The sequence below is a fragment of the Microcebus murinus genome, chromosome 26 (genome assembly GCF_040939455.1).
Source record: "Microcebus murinus isolate Inina chromosome 26, M.murinus_Inina_mat1.0, whole genome shotgun sequence".
Classification (NCBI taxonomy): Eukaryota; Metazoa; Chordata; class Mammalia; order Primates; family Cheirogaleidae; genus Microcebus; species Microcebus murinus.
The window spans coordinates 14,575,229-14,594,351 of record NC_134129.1 but is presented as its reverse complement, the minus strand read 5'-3'; the positions used below and the strand labels follow the sequence as shown (position 1 = coordinate 14,594,351).

The 19,123-nt window shown below is 36.3% G+C and overlaps 1 protein-coding gene across 11 annotated transcripts in view; it reads right to left on the bottom strand.

Moving 5' to 3' along the window:
* The window catches only part of CLOCK (clock circadian regulator), a 107,994-nt gene that overhangs the window by 74,041 nt on the left and 14,830 nt on the right, over positions 1-19,123 (bottom strand). For 5 of the 11 annotated variants that reach the window (XM_012758244.3, XM_012758253.3, XM_020285305.2 and 2 more), the window contains 2 exons: positions 14,653-14,786; positions 9,970-10,111 (listed from right to left, as the gene is read on the bottom strand). The exons of 2 other annotated variants lie outside the window; for them this stretch is intronic. The gene's annotated coding sequence lies outside the window, so the exon portion shown is untranslated. The remainder of the gene's footprint in view (positions 1-9,969; positions 10,112-14,652; positions 14,787-19,123) is intronic. 4 more of the 11 variants (XM_020285304.2, XM_075997872.1, XM_020285303.2 and 1 more) reach the window with 3 other exon arrangements.

Genomic DNA, 19,123 nt, shown 5'->3' with positions numbered 1-19,123 from the left:
ATAAAAAATTAGCCGGGCATGGTGGCACATGCCTGTAGTCCCAACTACTCGGGAGGCTGAGGCAGAAGGATCGCTCGAGCCCAGGAGTTTGAGGTTGCTGTGAGCTAGGCTGACGCCATGGCACTCACTCTAGCCTGGGCAACAAAGCGAGACTCTGTCTCAAAAAAAAAAAAAAAAAAAAAAAAAGAAGACTGAGGAGTGGGCCCCAATCCCTTCTAGCCTGGAAGGGCTCAGCTGGGAAGTCTGCAGTTAGCATGATGGGTGTTATCTGCTGTTTTTGCCTTACAGTTTGAGAAGGTCCTCCTTCACATTTTCTACTGTTGAACAGTTTCTAAAATTTCTCCCATGAACATGTTAGAAAATGTAATTGTTGTCTTTTTTCTTCTTCTTTTACTTGTCCAATAATAGAGTCCTAGCTATACATAAGGAGGCTAATAAATACATGTTTCTATTTCAGACAAGAAAAACATGAGTAACAAAGACATTTTCCTATGTACTATTAACTTATTTTAGTGGAAAAAACCTTAATTTCATCTACTTAATGATAATATTCAAGTTAAGCTCAGTGCTTTAAACTGAGCAATAAATTTTTTTCTAACCTGATAACCTACTGACCCACTGACCTACTTTAGAATTTAGGTTTGTTAAATCTGATATCACAGATATTCTGGGGACTGATGGATCTATTAACATTAATTAAAAGTAGTGCTGAAATTTAACTGATTGGTATAATACAAAAACCCAAGCAATAATCCTTAACAATGTTTGTCACCTTTTATGAAAAATTCTAACTTGCTTCAGCAGATTACTAAGTTTGTAATATAACTGAAAAGATAATTATTTCTAAAAGAACAAGCATTTTAATTTGCAAAGAAAGGGCCAAATACTTTTAAAATTAATTGTTTAATGTAAAAATGATATTAAATGATATTAAACAGTAATTCTCAATGTATTTGATACTGAATGGGAACATTAGCCTACCTCTATAACTGATGCAAAGTATTAGCAAAATGAAAGATATCCTTGATTTTATAGCAGTTCCTAAGACCAACTTAAATTGAAAATTGACCTGTAAGAACAAGAATTATATCCCAAACCAAAGTTTTACGAACCAGACAGGATTCTGGCTCAAAACAAATATCAACTGACACTAGAATTCTAGCCTGTCAAATATCAACATGAAACATATTTATGAAACCTCATTAAATAAACAAAAACTAAATAAATACAGCTCTCTTAGTAGGACACAAGACTATTCCAATGATTCAACTTCAAATAAAGTCTGATCTTCCTATTGATATAATGGACTAATCTTGCCCACAGAATATATGAGCACTTTATCCCTTTTTCAGAGATGAGATTGAGGCCTGAGCCTGTCCCCAGCCTCAAATAAGCCTCACATAAAACTGGAAGGTGCAGGGAGAGCTCAAGCCTCAGAATGAATCACACACTGAACTAGGTACCATAACCCTGAACCTATACCACTCTACACCTGCCTCTATATTAATACCAGTAGGTAGAAAGAGGGAGCCCTGTGGTAGGCAGAATAACAGCCTCCCAAGAATATCCATGCCCTAATCCTTGGAACCTATGAATATGTCATAATACCTCACATGGTAAAAAAGAAAAGGATTCTGCAGGTGTGATTAAGATTAAGGATCTTGAAATGGGGAGATTATCCTGGATTATCCAGGTGGGTCCAAAGTAATCGCATGAATTCTTAAAAACAAAGGACCTTTCCTGGATGTGGCCAGAGTTACCAGACAGAAGGGTAAAAAAAAAAAAGATGCAAAGTTGATGGCTTTGAGGGTGAAAGAAGCTGGCATCAGGCCAAGAAATGCAGGCAGCTTCTAGAAGCTTGAAAACACAAGAAACAGATTCTCCCCTGAAGCTTCCAGTGAGGAAGGCAGCCCTTGATTTTAGCCCAGTGAGACGCCCTATTGGACTTCTGAGCTACAAAACTAAAACAATAAATTTGTATTGCTTGAATCTATTCAATTTGTGGTAATTTATATGGCAGCAACAGAAAATTCATATACAATCTGACTGCTCTCAACAAATATGCCTCTCACAAACCTCCCCCCCTCAACATTTACAATAATATGCCTAGGAGACCATCAGCACCAATCAATCCATCATGCCCCACATTCCTTTAATATTGGTAACCAGAAGCCCAACACTCCCAGGTCATCCTCCCTCCCTGTACTCTCATCTGGATATACTCTCTCCTGTCACACTGACCCCTTTTCCCTTCCTTCCACAATTTCCACAATTCTTTCACTGTGTCTTCTGAAACTCGTGGTATAAATCATCACCAAAATATCCTATTTCCTCAGTATTGCTGCAGTCTCTCTTTACCTTTCTTGCATCAATTGAAATGTCACTCTCTCCTAGAATTCTGCTCTAGCTCCAGACCTTTTCACATAACGGCTGTTTTGTCTTCCACATCTCAGATGACTACCCTGGAGGCGGGGTAGGCTGCCTTGCTCCTCATTGCCATGTCTGAATTATTCTCCTTTCTCTGCTCCCCAAAACCCCCGGCTTTGAATCTCATGCCACCAGACTATCATCACAGCTATTACAGGTTGTAGTCATTCACAACACCCCCAGGGGCAAGCTCCCTCACTCTACGAGGGCCGCTACCTTCTCCAACACCTCTTCTGCCACAGTTTTGGATTTCAGCATACCCAAAGTGATCCCTTCAATATACTGGCCTGTCAGGTCCTTGATCTCCTCCTCTGCAACAATTCTGTGCTCCCCGCTACCTCCCACGCATTACCCTAGTGTTACTCTAGAACTCCCCATTACCAGCAGTCATACACTCCTCCATATTCTCAATTTTAAACACCTTACCTTTCCCTTTCTCTCACACACAAGCTGGGATAGCATGTGATCTACTCGATGCACAAAGACAAAAACATTAGCTTTAAAAAAAAAAAAAAAACTGGCAATATAGCTTTAATTTATTTATGTTTGGCCTTTAAAGAAGAGGAAAAAAACCTGTCTCAGCTTCTTAATCCTTGCTGGGCCCTCAGTTTCTCATCCCAGTAAAGGCACATAGGGGCAAAGCATGTTTATGTAAACTGATTAGAAAAACGAAATATAGTGATAGTCTCTAATTGGTTAGGTAGGTTATTCACCATCCTCTATCAGAAATATTTCATTCTTTTCCATGCTTGTATACACTCCAGCCTTCCATTTTGCCACTGAGTCCTTTGTACATTTATCAGACAGATAAGCCATTTTGGGAGCCATTCCGTGGCAAAATGGACTCTAATTTAGCTCAAGCTGTGCTGACTGTAGAAACTTCTTGGCCAGGCGTGGGGACTCACGCCTGTAATCCTAACACTCTGGGAGGCCAAGGCAATAGGGTCACTTGATGCCAGGAGTTCAAGACCAGCCTAGGCCCTGAGCAAAAGTGAGACCCCGTCCCTACTAAAAACAGAAAAAATTAGCTGGGTGTGGTGGCATGTACCTGTAGTGCCAGTTACTTGGGAGGCTGAGGGAGGAGGATCGCTTAAGCCCAAGAGTTTGAGGTTGCTGTGAGCTAGGCTGACACCACAGTAATCTAGCCCAAGCAACAGAGCAAGACTCTGTCTCAAAACAAAAACAAACAAAAACAACAAAAAACCTTCTTAAAATTTATAGTATTCACTAATACAGGCTTATGTAATGCAAATAATAAAGAACTTTTTGAGGCAAAATCAATGCTTCTGAAGATTACTTATTTTATCACATCAATTTTCCTTTCTAGCTTTAGTCTACTTCTCTAGCCTCATCTCCCATTCTACCCTCACTGTACATGTATTCCGTATTCTCTAGCTATACCAATCATGTCACCATTCCTATGAAATAGAAAATAAAGCTCCCCGGCCAAACAAAGGCCTGCCCATCAGTGCCCAACATATTATCAACATAAATGTCTCTCTCTCTCTTTTTTTTTTTTTAGAGACAGGGTCTGCCTCTGTCACCTAGGCGGAAGTACAATGGTGTGATCACAGCTCGCTGTAGCCTTGAATTCTCCGGTTCAAGAGATCCTCCTGCCTCAGCCTCCTAAGTACCTGGGACTATAGGCATGCACCACTGTGCAACGGTTAATTTTTATTCATTATTTTTTTTTTTTTTTAGAGAGAGGAGGTCTCACTACGTTGCCCAGGCTGGTCTTGAACTCTGGGGTTCAAGTGATCCTCCCACTTCAGCCTCTCAAGTTGCTAGGATTAAAGGCACAAGCCACAGTGCCCAGCTCATAAATGTCTTCTTAATAAACTGGAATTGACCTTCACAGTAAATCACATTATCATTCATATCAATATTCAACTAATCACTATATAAACCGCTGGTAGTAAAAAACTAAGTTGAAGTACTATGTATTAATTTCCTATGACTGCTATAACAAATTACCACCAATTTAATAGGTTAAAACAACACAACTTTGTTGCCTCACAGTTCTGTGGATCAGAGTACAACACAGATCTCACTGGGATGAAACCAAAGTGTTGGCAGGGCTGCATGGTTCTGCTAGCTCTCAGAGAGAATCTGTTTCCTTGCCCTTTCAAGCTTCTAGACGCCGTAGCTCATCACTCCCCTCCCTCCTCTATCTTCAAGCCAGCACAAGGTCAAGTCCTTCTCAGGCTGCCATCTATTCTGGCCCTCTCTTCTCTTAGAAAGACCTTTGTAATTACATTCAGCCCACCCAGATAACACAGGATAATCTCCCTATTTTAAGGTTGATTAACGACATTAATTATTCCTTGCCATGTACTTAACATAGTCACAGGTTCTGAGAATCAGGACACATCTTTGAAGGGTTGTTATTCTGCCTACCATATATCACATATCAAGAAGTCTCCTTTCTGAGATGTGCATGAGGAAAGGAAAAACATAAAAAAAAAAAAAAAAAAAAAAAAAGAAGTCTCCTTTGGTAAAGATGAAATCAAATATTTTGGGCGGGAGATGAAATGTCAAAGAATAATTTGATCTATTAATAGATAAAAGACTACACTTCCATGCCAGTAACTTCTAAACTTCTTATCTGTCTTTCCCTTTCATGTTTCTTCAAGGGAATTGAAAAATAAAATGGACAGTTCAGGCTGAATGAGATCAACTTCAGTTGAAGTATAACTTTATTCCTATATAGTAGCAACAGGCTCTATGAATGTTCTTTGGAATGGCAAAATATGCTAGCATACTTTTGTTTTCCTTTTTTGTTGTTGGGATACTCATCTGTCCAAAATATTTGTTAATGTCCAAATGAATATGAACATAATTTCCCTTTTGGAAACTGTTTAATTGCTATACTATATACAAAAATGATATGACTTATATGTATCAACAGATGTTCAAACAAGATGAATTCAAAAATTCTAGACTTTGTGGAATAGTCTACTGTTGAAAAAGCTAAATATAAGTAAATTTCTGAGGTAGGTCTCTAGAAAAGAGAGAGAGAAACAATTATATCAACCTAAAAGAATTACAGAATTTCATTAATGTTATAAGTCCTCTAAGGACCTCTTAGGAAACATGATTATCAAATAGTATTAAAATATTATACTAGGCTTAGAACTAGCTCGTGAAATATTTAATAACATGCAACTAATATATATAAATATAATACAATGTTTTGTCATATATACTACATCAATGAAGCCACCAGAGCTACTTAAAATACCACCAAAAATATACCCATTTTCAAAGCTATAAGTCTTCCTCTTTTTACAGTAACCATTTCCTTAAAAAGACAGTTGTTTTGAGCTGCAAGATGGCTTTTGTGCAGCCAAGTAGGCCAAACAAGTCCACAACCATCTGAAAACTAGTTAAAATAAGTTTAGATGCATCCTTAACCACAGATTATTCAGAAAAAAACTACCATAAAGCATTTTTTCTTCACTAAAATAATCATTACTAAGTATATTTAGGATAAAATTTACTCCCTTACAGTTAATGTAAGATTTTTCAATATATGATTTACACATGTTATCCACTTCCACTTATATCTCTGTCCCTGTTTACTTTCAAAGCTTTCAAATTTAAAAATATACATGGGCATATTTAGTCCCTTAGCTGATTAATTATTAGCTTAACCCACTGACTAAACAGTCCTTAGCCTGAAATGACAAGGTCTAGGAAAATGGCAGTCCAAGACCCTATTTGAATCTGTGGGGTGGCCAAGGAGATAGGGCTCAAATTGCACACAGATCACTGCATAGGAGAAATTATAGAGTAAATAAGGATGTTTAGATAGCAGACGAATTCATCAGACAGAAGGCCAGTGATCAGGTTTCACAGAACACTGACAGAGCAGACACATACCCCTGACACAGAAGACACAAGATGTAATGAGATTCCTACTTGATTTATCTTCATGTTCACTAACTCTTTTCTTCTGTCATCGCTATGCTGCTATTGAGCCCATGCAGTAAATCTGTATTTCACATACTGTATTTTTCAGTTCCAAAATTCCCATGTGATTCTTTTTTATAGTTTCTATTTTTCAGAGGAGAATTATTTTCCCCACTCAGTTCAAGAATATTTGCTTTTGGCCGGGCATGGTGGCTCACACCTGTAATCCTAGCACTCTGGGAGGCCGAGGCGGGAGGATTGCTTGAGGTCAGGAGTTCGAGACCAGCCTGAGCAAGAGCGAGACCCCATCTCTACTAAACATAGAACAAAAATTAGCCAGTCAACTAAAAATAGAAAAAAAAAATTAGCCAGGCATGGTGGCTCGCGCCTGTAGTTCCAGCTACTCGGGAGGCTGAGGCAGGAGGATCACTTGAGCCCAGGAGTTTGAAGTTGCTGTGAGCTAGGCTGACACCATGGCACTCACTCTAGCCCGAGCAGCAAAGCAAGACTCTATCTCAAAAAAAAAAAAAAAAGAAAAGAAAAGAAAAGAATATTTGCTTTTAACTCATAAGCATGAGTTACTTTAAGGTGTTTTTATTATAATTCCATCATCGGAATTATCTTCTAAGGACTGGCATCTGCTTTGTCTTTTCCCTTAAACATGTTTAGATATTCTTGTTTCTTCGTATTGGTAAGTAAGTGTGGATTATATTCTGGACATTCTGGATATCAGGTTATAAGACTATAGGTTCTATAAACATCCTCTGGAAAATTTGATTTTTTGTATTTATGTTTTATACTGCAAGTTCTGTCTTGCCTCCTCTGGGTAATGCTTTCAACGTCAGTTCAGTTTTCAAAGCCTTGAGTATGCTGCTTGAGTTTATTTTTAGGGACATCACTTAGAGATAAGTCTGGGATTTGAGCAGTGATTTATATCATAGTTTAGTTCTCTAAGTCTTTACTAGAGTCTTTACTAGAGACTTCTTTAGTGCTGTGTTTCTGTGGGTCTGTTCCGTGTACGCATAGCACATGGATGAGGTAGGACCTTTGTGGGTTCATACACACAATTAGGGAATCACCTCCCATATTAACTCTCTTCTCTCTGGGATTTCCAAAGCATGCCTCAGCTTCCAGTGGCCTCTTTCCCAATTCCTCTGGCCAGAGAGATGATTTTCTCTTGGAGTCTTAAGTGTTTGTGCCATTGTGACAATGTAACTTTATAAGTGGGCCTGGTTGCAGAGCTGGGAGAGAAAAAAAAAAAAAAAAAGAGGAAGACCCTTTTCTTTATCCAATGGCTAGAAATAAGGAGTTTCTCTTAGAGTATTTGCTAAGGGCTCTACCCAATATGTAGTTCTACAATCCAGCCTACCATTTAGTTAAAGTTGGGTCGCAGAAAGGAAAAAATGGTAGGCGCACCACTATATAAGCTGTTTTCAAGTTTTGACTTCCCTTCCCAATTTTCCTTCTACTGTTTACTTTTCAGTCTTCAGATAGTTACTGGTTGTATTCTACCCAGAGTTTTTAGTTCTAAAAAGAGACACAGGCTTACTCCATTTTGGCCTATCCATTATATTTTATCCAATTCCCAACTAATTTTTGCCTAATAGCTTTAGTAGTCATGACTGATCATTATCTCGATTCATTATTTCATTAGGACTTGCACGGTGTTGAGTTTCTAAGCCTAACATTCTCTAGCGTTTCTTAACCATAATTCTTCTAAAGCTAAGCTTTCCCCCTTAACTATTTGGTAATCCTGAAATATAATCTGTACAGAAAAAGATAAATAAATGGTTGGCATTTTTCTTTTCATTTACAAATTATTTTAAGAATAGTGAATTGGTGATTATGAGAGTTTTTAAAAATAATTATGAATTCTTCGATTCTTACATATTTGTGTATTTCAATCTACTACAATCATTACACTTTTTAAAACCTATTTTTATGGGAAATTATAAAGTAAAAAGAATAATATAATTAATCCCACATATTCATCACTCAGTTTCAACAATTATCAACACATAGCTAATCTTCATCTATTCTGTCCTTTCTCATTCCTCCTCGTCCCTTTGGATTATTAGAAGCAAATCTCAAATACTATATCATGTCATCTGTAAATAGTCTAGCATGTACATATAAATTACAAGGATTTTTAAAAAACATAACCACAACATCATACCCTAAAAAGTTTTCAAAAAGATGTATAAGAATTCTACACACAAAATAAAACATTCTGAGAGAAATTATAAAAATGTCTAAATATCTGGAGGTATACAACCTCATTAATGTCTCATACTGAAAGATGTCCAATATATCCAAATTGATCTACGGACTCTACATTAAACTAGTCAAAATCCCAGCAAGTTTGGGCAGGGGGGAAGGGGTTGCTGAAAAGCTAAGTGAAAAATTTTTACTAAAATTCAAAGGACCAAGAAAAATGAAGGCCATTCTGAAGAAAAAAGTTAGAGAATTTAAACTATCAGGTATTAAGACTAATTATAAAGCTCCAATAATTAAAAGAGTATAGCACTGGCACAAGACCAATGGAACAGAATAGAGTCCAACAATAAATTTATGAATAAACAGCCACCTGAATTACAACAAAAGCATTCTTGCATTATAGTAAAGAAAGGACAATCTTTTCAACAAATATTAATACTACTGTAACTGGATTTCTATATGGAAAATAAAATAAACCCCGAAGCCTACCATATACTATATATAACCCTAAATGCAGCAGTTAAAACAGTCAAGTTTATAAAAGAAAACAGAAGAATATCTTCTTGGCAAAGATTTCTTACACAAAACACAAAAGCACTAACCACAGAAGAATAATTTGGTAAAACAGACTTAATTAAAATTAAGAAATTATCTTAATCAAGACACACTATTAAAAGAGTGAAGAAGCAAGCCAAACACTAGGAAAGATATCTTTAATACTTAATCCAACAAACAACTGAAATTATCTATTTCTAGGGTAAGAATTCTTACATTTCTAGGGTCAAGAACCCAATAGAAAAATGGGCAAAAGTCAGGCATTTCTCAAAAAAGGATATTCAAATGGTCAACAGGCATTTGAATATGTGAACTTTTAAGTCATTGGGGAACTATGAATAAAAACAACATTACATTTTCACTACATATGTACCAAGGGAGCTAAAATTTAATTTAAAATACTAATAATTTCAAGCTTTGGTGAGGATGTGGAGCAATCAGAACTCTTGTACACTACTGATGAAAGTGTAAATTGATTTAACTGCTTTGGAAAATTAGTAGAATCTGCTAAAGCTAAACAGCCAAATAGCCTATGACTCAGCAATTTCACTCTCAGGTGTTTACCAAATAGAAATGTGTATCCGTACGGACCAAAAGACATGCTCAAGAATGTTCTTGCAGATTATTCATAACAGCCAAAAGCTGGCAACAGCCCAAATGTTCATCAGAGTAAAATGGATAAATTGCGATATATCCATACAATGAGGTGTTTCACACCAATGAAAGAAAAGATGAACTACTGCCACATGCATCAACATGGATAACTCATAAACAAGATCAAAAAAAGCCAGACACAGAATTCAAAATTAAACAATACTAAATGAATAGTGAATGAAGTCACATCACAATAATAGTTACCTTTGGAAGGGTGTGATAATTGTCAGGGGACATGAAGGAGGCTCCTGGGTTGATGAAAATGTCCTATATCTTGTTCTTGATAATGGTTAAACAGGTGTTGACTTCATAAAATTTCATCAAAATGACACTCAGGATTTATGTACTTTATAGTATATGTGTTATAATCCAACAGAAGAGCAAAAGAAAAGTTAGCAATACCATATCAGTCCCTTGTTGTTGTTTTTTTAATTTAATTCTTTTGTTGTTGTTATATCACTTGTCCATAAAATTTAAAAGTTTAGTAAAGCTAAATTCCTACATATCAGTCTACCTCTTACTTGGGTGGTAAAGGTCATATTTATTTCCTTTCTCATCACTATTACTAAAGAATCGTCTTGGTATATGCATCCTTTCAATATCATGAGGGCAACAGAAAGTCTAGTTTGAAGCTAAAGCTATCCACTACATACAAACTAGAAAATTCTAACATGGCAGATTTTCTTAATGTAAATATAAATGATAGATTTTTCTTTATTAAGTTCCAGATCACTGATTTCCACAGTATCTATTTGGCAAAAAGAGGTTAAGAAAACTAGAGGCTTCTGAAGCTTAGCATCTAAGCCTAGTTTTAGTTAGAATTGAAAACACTCAACAAATCAAGGCAATGTGTCACCATAAGGTTGTTATGAGAATGAAATAAATTATTAAAATGTAAAGTGCTTAGAATGTAATGCCTGGAACAAAGGCATTATAAAATTTTTAAATGCTCAAAAAAGGTCTGCAATTATTAATACCATTCTGAGAAACACTATAATAGATACTTATTCTTGAATTTCCTTCAAAATATGACAAATGTATGATACTAAAACCAGACCCACTTTTAAACAAAGCATTTTTATGGAGCTAAGGGAATACTTAATAGATTTTTAAAGCAACTAGCTGAAGTGAACATTAAAGTACAGAATAAAGATTTAATAAGTTGTACCTAGAATTTTTAATGTTCTAAATTATGCTAGTTGGTATTTATCACCTTATGATTGAAATAACTGATGAGACAATCAGGAAAAATACTGCTAATATAAAGATCTTATCTCTGCATAGCATTTTTTACATTTGTAAAGTTGTACTTCATTTTATCACATTATTATAAAATAATTAAACTTATTTTATAAAACTATTCGTAAGTCATAAACTCATTAAATCTAGTAAAGAATCACAGAACAAGGCATCTACGCTGTGGCCATAATAGTAAAACATCCAATAAAAAAAATTCAGCTCAATAATAGTACCATCATGTAAACAAGAGTATGTGTGAAAGCCGTTTGAAAAAGAAAATACAAAGACTATAAATGCATTTTTAATGGAAGTAAATGTTAATTTAAAAGTAACAGTAACTGGACATAATTTCCAGTTTATATATATCTGCTAAAAATGTTTCTTTAAACTTTTTACATGGAATCATTGAAACATCCAGAATAAAGAACTCCCGCATATGCTTTATCCAGAGTCACCAATTGTCAACATTTTTCATTTTCTTTCATCACATAAAAACATGTTTTCTGAACCATTTGAGAGTAAGATGTATCGTGTCCTTTTACCTCTAAACACTTCAATTGTACCTCCTAAGAACAAAGACATTCTCTTAAATAAACACAGTATAATTACCAACTTTAGGAAATTTAACAATTATAAAATATTTTAATGCGATGCCTATTTTCCAGTTTCTTTAATTGAGAAAAAAATGTTCTCTAGAACTTTTTTCCTCCTCCAGCACAGAATCCAGTCCAGGGTCATGCACTACATTTAGCTGTCATGTCTACCTAGACTCCTTTAATCTGGAACAGTTTTCCTCCACTAAGTATCCTTTGTTTTGCTTTGAAACTGGGTCTCACTACGTTGCCTGAGCTGGGCTAAAGCAATCCTCCCGCTCAGCCTCTTGAGTAGCTGGGAGTACCTTTTAAACCATCTTCTTTTTACATGGTATCATGCAAGATTGTAAAATTTGAGTTCTTAAACTATATAGGGAAGTTCCATTAAAAAGAAAAAAAAAGCAGTTAAGGAGTTGGGAAAAGTTCAGAAAACTTAGATAAAAATATGTAAATCTTCTTATCCAACAGTGGCTTTTGGTATGCAGTCTATACACTTTGAAGCTTTATAGTGAGGAGGCTTCTAGGTTTCTTTGAGATCGGCAGTTCTTAGATTAGTGGTTTATCTTCTCTCTTAAGATTTCAAAAAATAACGTATCATCAATTTATACAAATAAATCTGGCCAATGATTTGATGGCTATTTGTAAAGAATAGATCTAAGAAAATTACTGCTTTCACCAAAATTCTCTCCTCCAGTTAACAAAAACACACAACCCCAATAAGCAACCCTTTAAAGAAAACAGAATTACTGTGACCATGCACAGATATAATAGATATTGGAATTAGAACATACTTTGTTCTTTCACTCAACAAACATTTACTATGTGCCAACAATGTACCAGGCTTATACTAGCTGTGGGGATCCAGTGGTGAACCAAGAAAGCATGGTACCCACTTTTACGAAACTTGTAATTTATCAAACCAAGACTCCTCCTCTTTCAGACAGGAAAGATAATTTTTCCCTATTTTACAGATGAAGCAACTGGATTCTGAGTGGTAATGTGCCCTGAGTCACATAAGTGTACTAAGCGTTCTAGAGTTGAGCTCCCCAAACCCCTGGGCCGCAGTCCAGTAACCAGTCTGTGGCTTGGTAGGGACAAGGTCACAGAGCTCCTCCCTCAGCCTGGTCTGTGGAAAAATTGTCTTCCATGAAACCAGTCCCTGGTGCCAGAAAGGTTTCGGACTGCTCTTCTAGAAGGACAAGAAGAGTTAACACTAAACTCACAGTCTTATATCCCCTAATATAACGCTTAACCTGCCTATGTCTGAATATAGAAGAATTCCTTAACGATATCCTCAAAGCCTATCTATTGACTCCAAAGGGACAGTGTACCTTCGTCCCCAATGTACTAGGTTCGTTTCACTCAGTCATCAACTAGTTCCCAAATAATGTATTCGTGCTTTCACTTAAAAAATAAAAATAAGTGTTTCCACACAGTAGAAAAAACCCAGAAACTGTACACAAGGTATAGTCTTTGGGTGCTTAAGATATTATGGTAACATTAAAACCTGGTAAAAACTGATTAGTACCATACTAATTTTTTTTCTACATATTCCCATTTAGATTCATTTTAGAAGAAAAATAATAGGAGACTTGATTTCTCCTGGTTTATTTTTCTATTTCAAAACAGGAACACAGGTTAATCTAATTAGTATGAGTTATACTTTAAGGAAAGAAAAAAGTCCAACTAAGTCAGTGAGAACTGGCACTGACTCCTATCCCCCTGTAATTTCCCTTCAACCCTAGGACTCAATCTATAAATACTTTTCCAACCATAGAGAGCAGGGGTCACCTAACTTATTCTGTTGTACGATACATGTTTTTTGCTTTCTGGGGCCTAAGGTCTTTGCTGTGACTACAGCCATGCCTCACTTAACAATGGGGACACATATTCTGTGAAAGGTGGTGTTCAACAACTTAACATTGGATGACTATCCCAGAGTGTACTTATACAAACCTAGATGGTATAGCCGACTAAATACCTAGCCTATATGGTACAGACCAGGGGTCCTCAAAGTTTTTCAACAGGGGGCCAATTCACTGTCCCTCAGACCAGGACAGTGGAGGGCCAGACTATAGTTTTAAAAAAACTATGAACAAATTCCTATGCACACTGCACATATCTTATTTTGAAGCAAAAAAACAAACGGGCAAAAACACCCACATGTGGCCCGCGGGCCATAGTTTGAGGACGCCTGGTATAGACTATTGCTCCTCAGCTACAAAGCTATATAGCATGTTACCGTACCGAGTACTACTGGTAACTGTAACACAATGGTTAAGTATTTTTGTATCTAAACATAGAAAAGGTAACGTGTTGTGCTACAATGTCCAGGTGGCTATGATGTCACGATGCGAAAGGAATTTTCCAGCTCTATTATCATCTTACAGGACACATATCACATGTATCATTGACTGAAACACCATTACGCAGAGCATGACTGTACTTAACTACCACTATAGCCTGAGAGCGGTCATAGACAATACGTAAAAAACAGGAGTGGCTATATTCTAGCAAAGCTTTGTTCATGAATACTGAATCTAAATTTCATATAACTTTCATATATCATAAATTAGTATCCTTCCTTAAGATTTTTTCCAACCAATTAAAAATGCAAACAGCACTCTTAGTTCAAGGATCATACAAAGGCAGGCATTACAGCTTTGGTAGTGTGTAAACCCCTAATCAAGCCCTCTTGTAAACCAGAGCTGCAGTGGGTGACTGTCCTTTCTTTACCTCAGTCAACTGACACTTTCCCTCTAAACCTAGGACTTGACAGGAAATAAATTTTATTCTACTTTCAGTCATTTGCAAATTACCTTCATCTCAGAAAAAGATAGGAAGTTATAATTCTTATGTCTGAGCAGTAATTTTGAGAAATTTCAGTAATTGCTAAAAATAAAATACATATAGATTTCAATTATTTTTTCCCAATGAATAACTCTTTCACTCCTCATATTCTAAAGATAAATAAAAGCTGTCAAGGAAAGTAGCAGATCATGCCCCATGACTAAGGAAAAAAACAAAAACAAAACCCAAAACAAAGATGGCATACCTCTGAGCTCAAACTGAAGACTGAAGGTATCTAGTGAAACTCACCAAGTTCTAATGATTCATCTCTTAAGAGAATTGTAGAATTTTCCAAAGGCATAATACATGTGACAGAATCAGCTTCTAAGTTTCAGCAGCCTTCAGGAAAAAATAAAATAAAAATTATGTAAAACAAGGGCAGTTGCTGAAATAATGCTAAGGAAATTCTAAGTAACATTACTTCCAGTATTTTTTTTTTCCATCCATATATAGAATACTGATTGGAAGCAGTCTCTATGTGCCAAGAATTGGGAATACGGCAATAAACAGGCAAGGTCCCATCAACCCCTCTGGGAACTCAGTCTGCAGGACAACTGTAAATGGGATGAAAAGCTTGAAAAACCATGATGGTGTGAAGGAAAAAGCATGACAAACATACAAATGAGTCTACTGGGAATTAGAAACATTCTCCTAGAAGAGGAGCACTTAATGCAGGCATGTGTATGATCTATCTAGCCAAATAAAGCAAGAAGGGAGAGGTGAGAAAGAACAACTTTTGTCCAAAAGTGAACAGTATGTTCAGACATAAATGAAAATATGACATTTGTACGGCAGTAAAAGAAGTCCAGTGTGGCTGCTCAGAATGGAAAAGGGAATGAGAAAAGGCTTTCTCTGAGACGAGATGGGCAAAGAAAATAACAGGTAACACAATTTGTCCTGAATCAGGGCTAGAAGGCAGAGCCCATTTTAAAACCTCACCACTTGACTGCAATACACTAGTCATTCTGATGCTCTGGGAGGGAAGATCAGAGAAAGTTCCTGGAGAGGAATTTCAGGGAGGACTGTCCTGGGCCAACAGCCAGTTTCCCTATGGATGGATGAAAGAATCAACTGACCATCAGGGGTCCACTGTGTAGAATAATGAGGAAAATGTCAGTCTCCGCAAAATTCTTACTTGCTTTTTTTTTTTTTTTTTAAGAGATGGAGTCTCCAGGCTGGAGTGCAGTAGCACAATGATAGTTCACTGCAACCTAAAACTCTTGGGCTCAGGCAATCCTCCCTCCTCAGCCTCCCAAGTTTCTATTTTATAATCCGTCTTCCACTTTACAAGAGAAAGATATACATCTTACACATTTTGCTATAGCAGATTTTCCTGAAGTTTTAAAATACCCAGAATATAAATCTAGAGTTCAAGATCAGCCTGAGCAACACAGCAAGGGACTATCTCTACAAAAAATAGAGAAATTAGCCAGGCATGGTGGCACATGCCTGTAGTCCCAACTGCTCAGGAGGCTGAGGTAAGAGGATCACTTGAGCCAGGGAGTCTGAAGTTGCAGTGAACTGTGATGCCACTGCACTCTACCTAGCCTGGGCAACAGAGTAAGGAGCAAGCCTGTCTCAAAAAAAAATTTTTTAAAAAGAAAAAAGAAAAAAAAGCAGCACTAGAAAAACTAATTTGAATTTTAAATACAATTACAGTAATTTATGTTCCTAATTTATGTCATATAAATTCAAATCTTTATATTTCATAGAGCCCACTGTACCAGTTTTAGATTTTTGTTGGTGCTCCCAAAATTCTGACTCTTGCTATTATTACACTGTAGTGATAATGACCCATGAATTATTGGCCCTAATAAATTTGCAGAGGAAAAGTATGGGCCTCAGAGTCAGGCAAATTTGAGCAAAGAGACTCATCTAGTACATTTCAATTCCTCATCTTTAAATGCTCTCTAAATAAATCTATGAATGACATGCAATTCTTACTAAAATCCTAAATTGATTTGTTTCTATATGGTACATGTGTATGATTGTGTAAGTAACACAAATCGATCTTAACATTTAAATGGAAGCGCAAAAGGCTAAGAATAGCTAAGATAATTTGAGGAAGAAAGAGAGAGCAGTCTTTCAGATAATTAAGGCTTTTAATACAGATTTTTCAAAACGGATAGAAAAACATATTAGAAATAGACTCATGTATATATTAAAAAGGTGGCATTATAAACGAAGAGGGAACAAATGGATTATTCAATTAATGGTACAAAGACCACAGCTATCCATACATACAGCAGAAACAGTTAAATTGGCTCTCCATTTTTTACCACACATAAAAGTAAATCCCAAGTGCCTTACACTCAAATGTAAAGGCAAAACTTGGAAACTTTTGGAAGAAAACATAAGCTTTACATCTATAGGGAAAAAATGATTTTTTTAAAAAACTATCACAAACCTTAAAGGAAAACAAAGCAAGCAAAACCTTAAAGAAAAAGATTAAATTGGCGTCATTCTAATTCAAATTTGAAATCTAATTTAAATTTTTAATTTTCCTAATTATCAAAATATACCATAAACAAATGAAAAGACAAATCACAGACTGAGAAAATATACTACAGAAGATTAGCATCCAAAATTCATAACAACATTCTACAAGTCAATAAGAAAAAAAGATAGACAAAGGATATAAACCAGTAATAAAATAAATCATGTTTGTTTTTAAAAAAGAAACTTAAAAAGCCAATAAACATAAGAAAAGATACACAACCTCAGCAAAATTAGTGGGAAAAATAGTTAACTCACAGCTTTAAGACTAACAGCTATATAGCCCTCACGTAGATTCATCTATTACGAACAGTCTCCCACATTTGCACACTTTCTGCCATATATATGAATTTTTGTATGTTCGATTTCTCCCATGTTTACATCTCCACACACAAACACACATGCATACATTTATTTCTGAACCATATAAAATGACCAACTCCAGACTTGAAAGCAAGGAAGCTATCAAAAACTACTATGGTCATATCAAAAAGATTTAGAAGCTCATCTGAAGCCCTACCCCGAAAATAAGACCTAGTGATGGGCGTGGCTGCACAGCACATCTGCACAACCCATGCATGTTGTCTCGGAGCGGGAAAGAACACGAGCAGCCCTTCTCATCTGCCCCATGAGAGCTCTAGTGCTCCACAGGAGAGATGGAGGCCGATGGTTCTAAAGGAAATAGAGTCGCAAGACATTCAGGTTGGGATTCGGGGTTTGGAGAATGAGCATGATGTTCCAGAAGAAGATGACTTCACTCTATTTGAATCAATGTAGATTGCTGTACCGTACTTAAAAAAAAATAACATATCCCTTGAAAATAAGCCCTAGGGTGTCTTCTTGAGGAAAAATAAATATAAGACCCTATCTTATTTTGGGGGAAACACACTAAAAGGTGTGGGTGTGAGTGAGTGAGTGAGTGAGAGAGAGAGAGAGAGAGAGAGAGAGAGAGAGAGAGAGAGAGAGAGAGAGAGAATGATCCCTGTATGCAGATGACATGATCTATATGCAGAAAACCCTGAAGATTACACTACAAAAAACGTGAGAACATATGATTTCAGCAGAGTTTCAAGATTCAAAATTAACACATAAAAATCAGCTGCATTTCTATACACTAACAAAATGACCCATAGGAAAAGGATGATTTTTTTCAAAAAAGAAATCTCATTTACTATAACATCAACAAAAGATAAAATACTTCAGGGATAAACTTAACCTAGGAGGTAAAAGAAAGACTTGTACATTTAAAACTATAAACTATTGCTCAAAGGCATCAAAAAGGGTACAATAAGTGAAAAGACATTCTATGCTTACAGACTGAAAGATTTAATATTGTTAAAATGTCCATACTACCCAAAGTGATACAGAGTCAATGCAATCCTTATCAAATTCCCAATGACCTTTTTTGCTGAAACAGGGAGAAAAAAATCTAAAATTCATATGGAATCTCAGGGGATCCCAAATACCTAAAACAATCTTGAAAAGGAACAACAAAGTTGGAAGCCTCACATTTCCTGATTTCAAAGCATACTACAAAGCAACAGCAATCAAGACAGCATGGTAATGACATAAATTCAAAGCTATAGACCAATGGAACAGAATACAGAGCCCATACGGCCAAATGATTTTTGATAAGACTGCACAATGAAGGGAAAACAGTGTCTTCAAAAGATGGTGCTAGGAAAACTGAATATACACATGCAAAAGAATGAAACAAAACCCTTACCTTACACTATATATACAAATTAACTCAAAATGGATTAGACCCAAATGTAAAACTGAAAACTAGAAACTCCCAGAAGAAAACAGGTGAAAACATCCAGAACACTGGATTTGGCAAATAGATTACAAAGGCAAAAATAGACAAATGGGACTACATCAAACTTAAAAACTTCTGAGTGTTAAAGCAAACAATCAGAGCAAAAAGACAACCTAGAGGGTGGGAGAAACTGGGTGGTTAAAATACCAGATATCGATTCCCTCACAGCTCTAGAGGCTAGAAATCTGAAATCAAGGTGTCGGCAAGGCACCAGAAAGAAGCTGGTTCCTTCCAGAGACTCTAAGGGAGAATCGATTCCATGCCTCTCTCCTAGCATCTAATGGCTGTTGGCAATACTTGGCATTCCTTGGCTTGCAACTATATCACTCCAATCTCTGCCTTCCTCATCACATGGCATTTT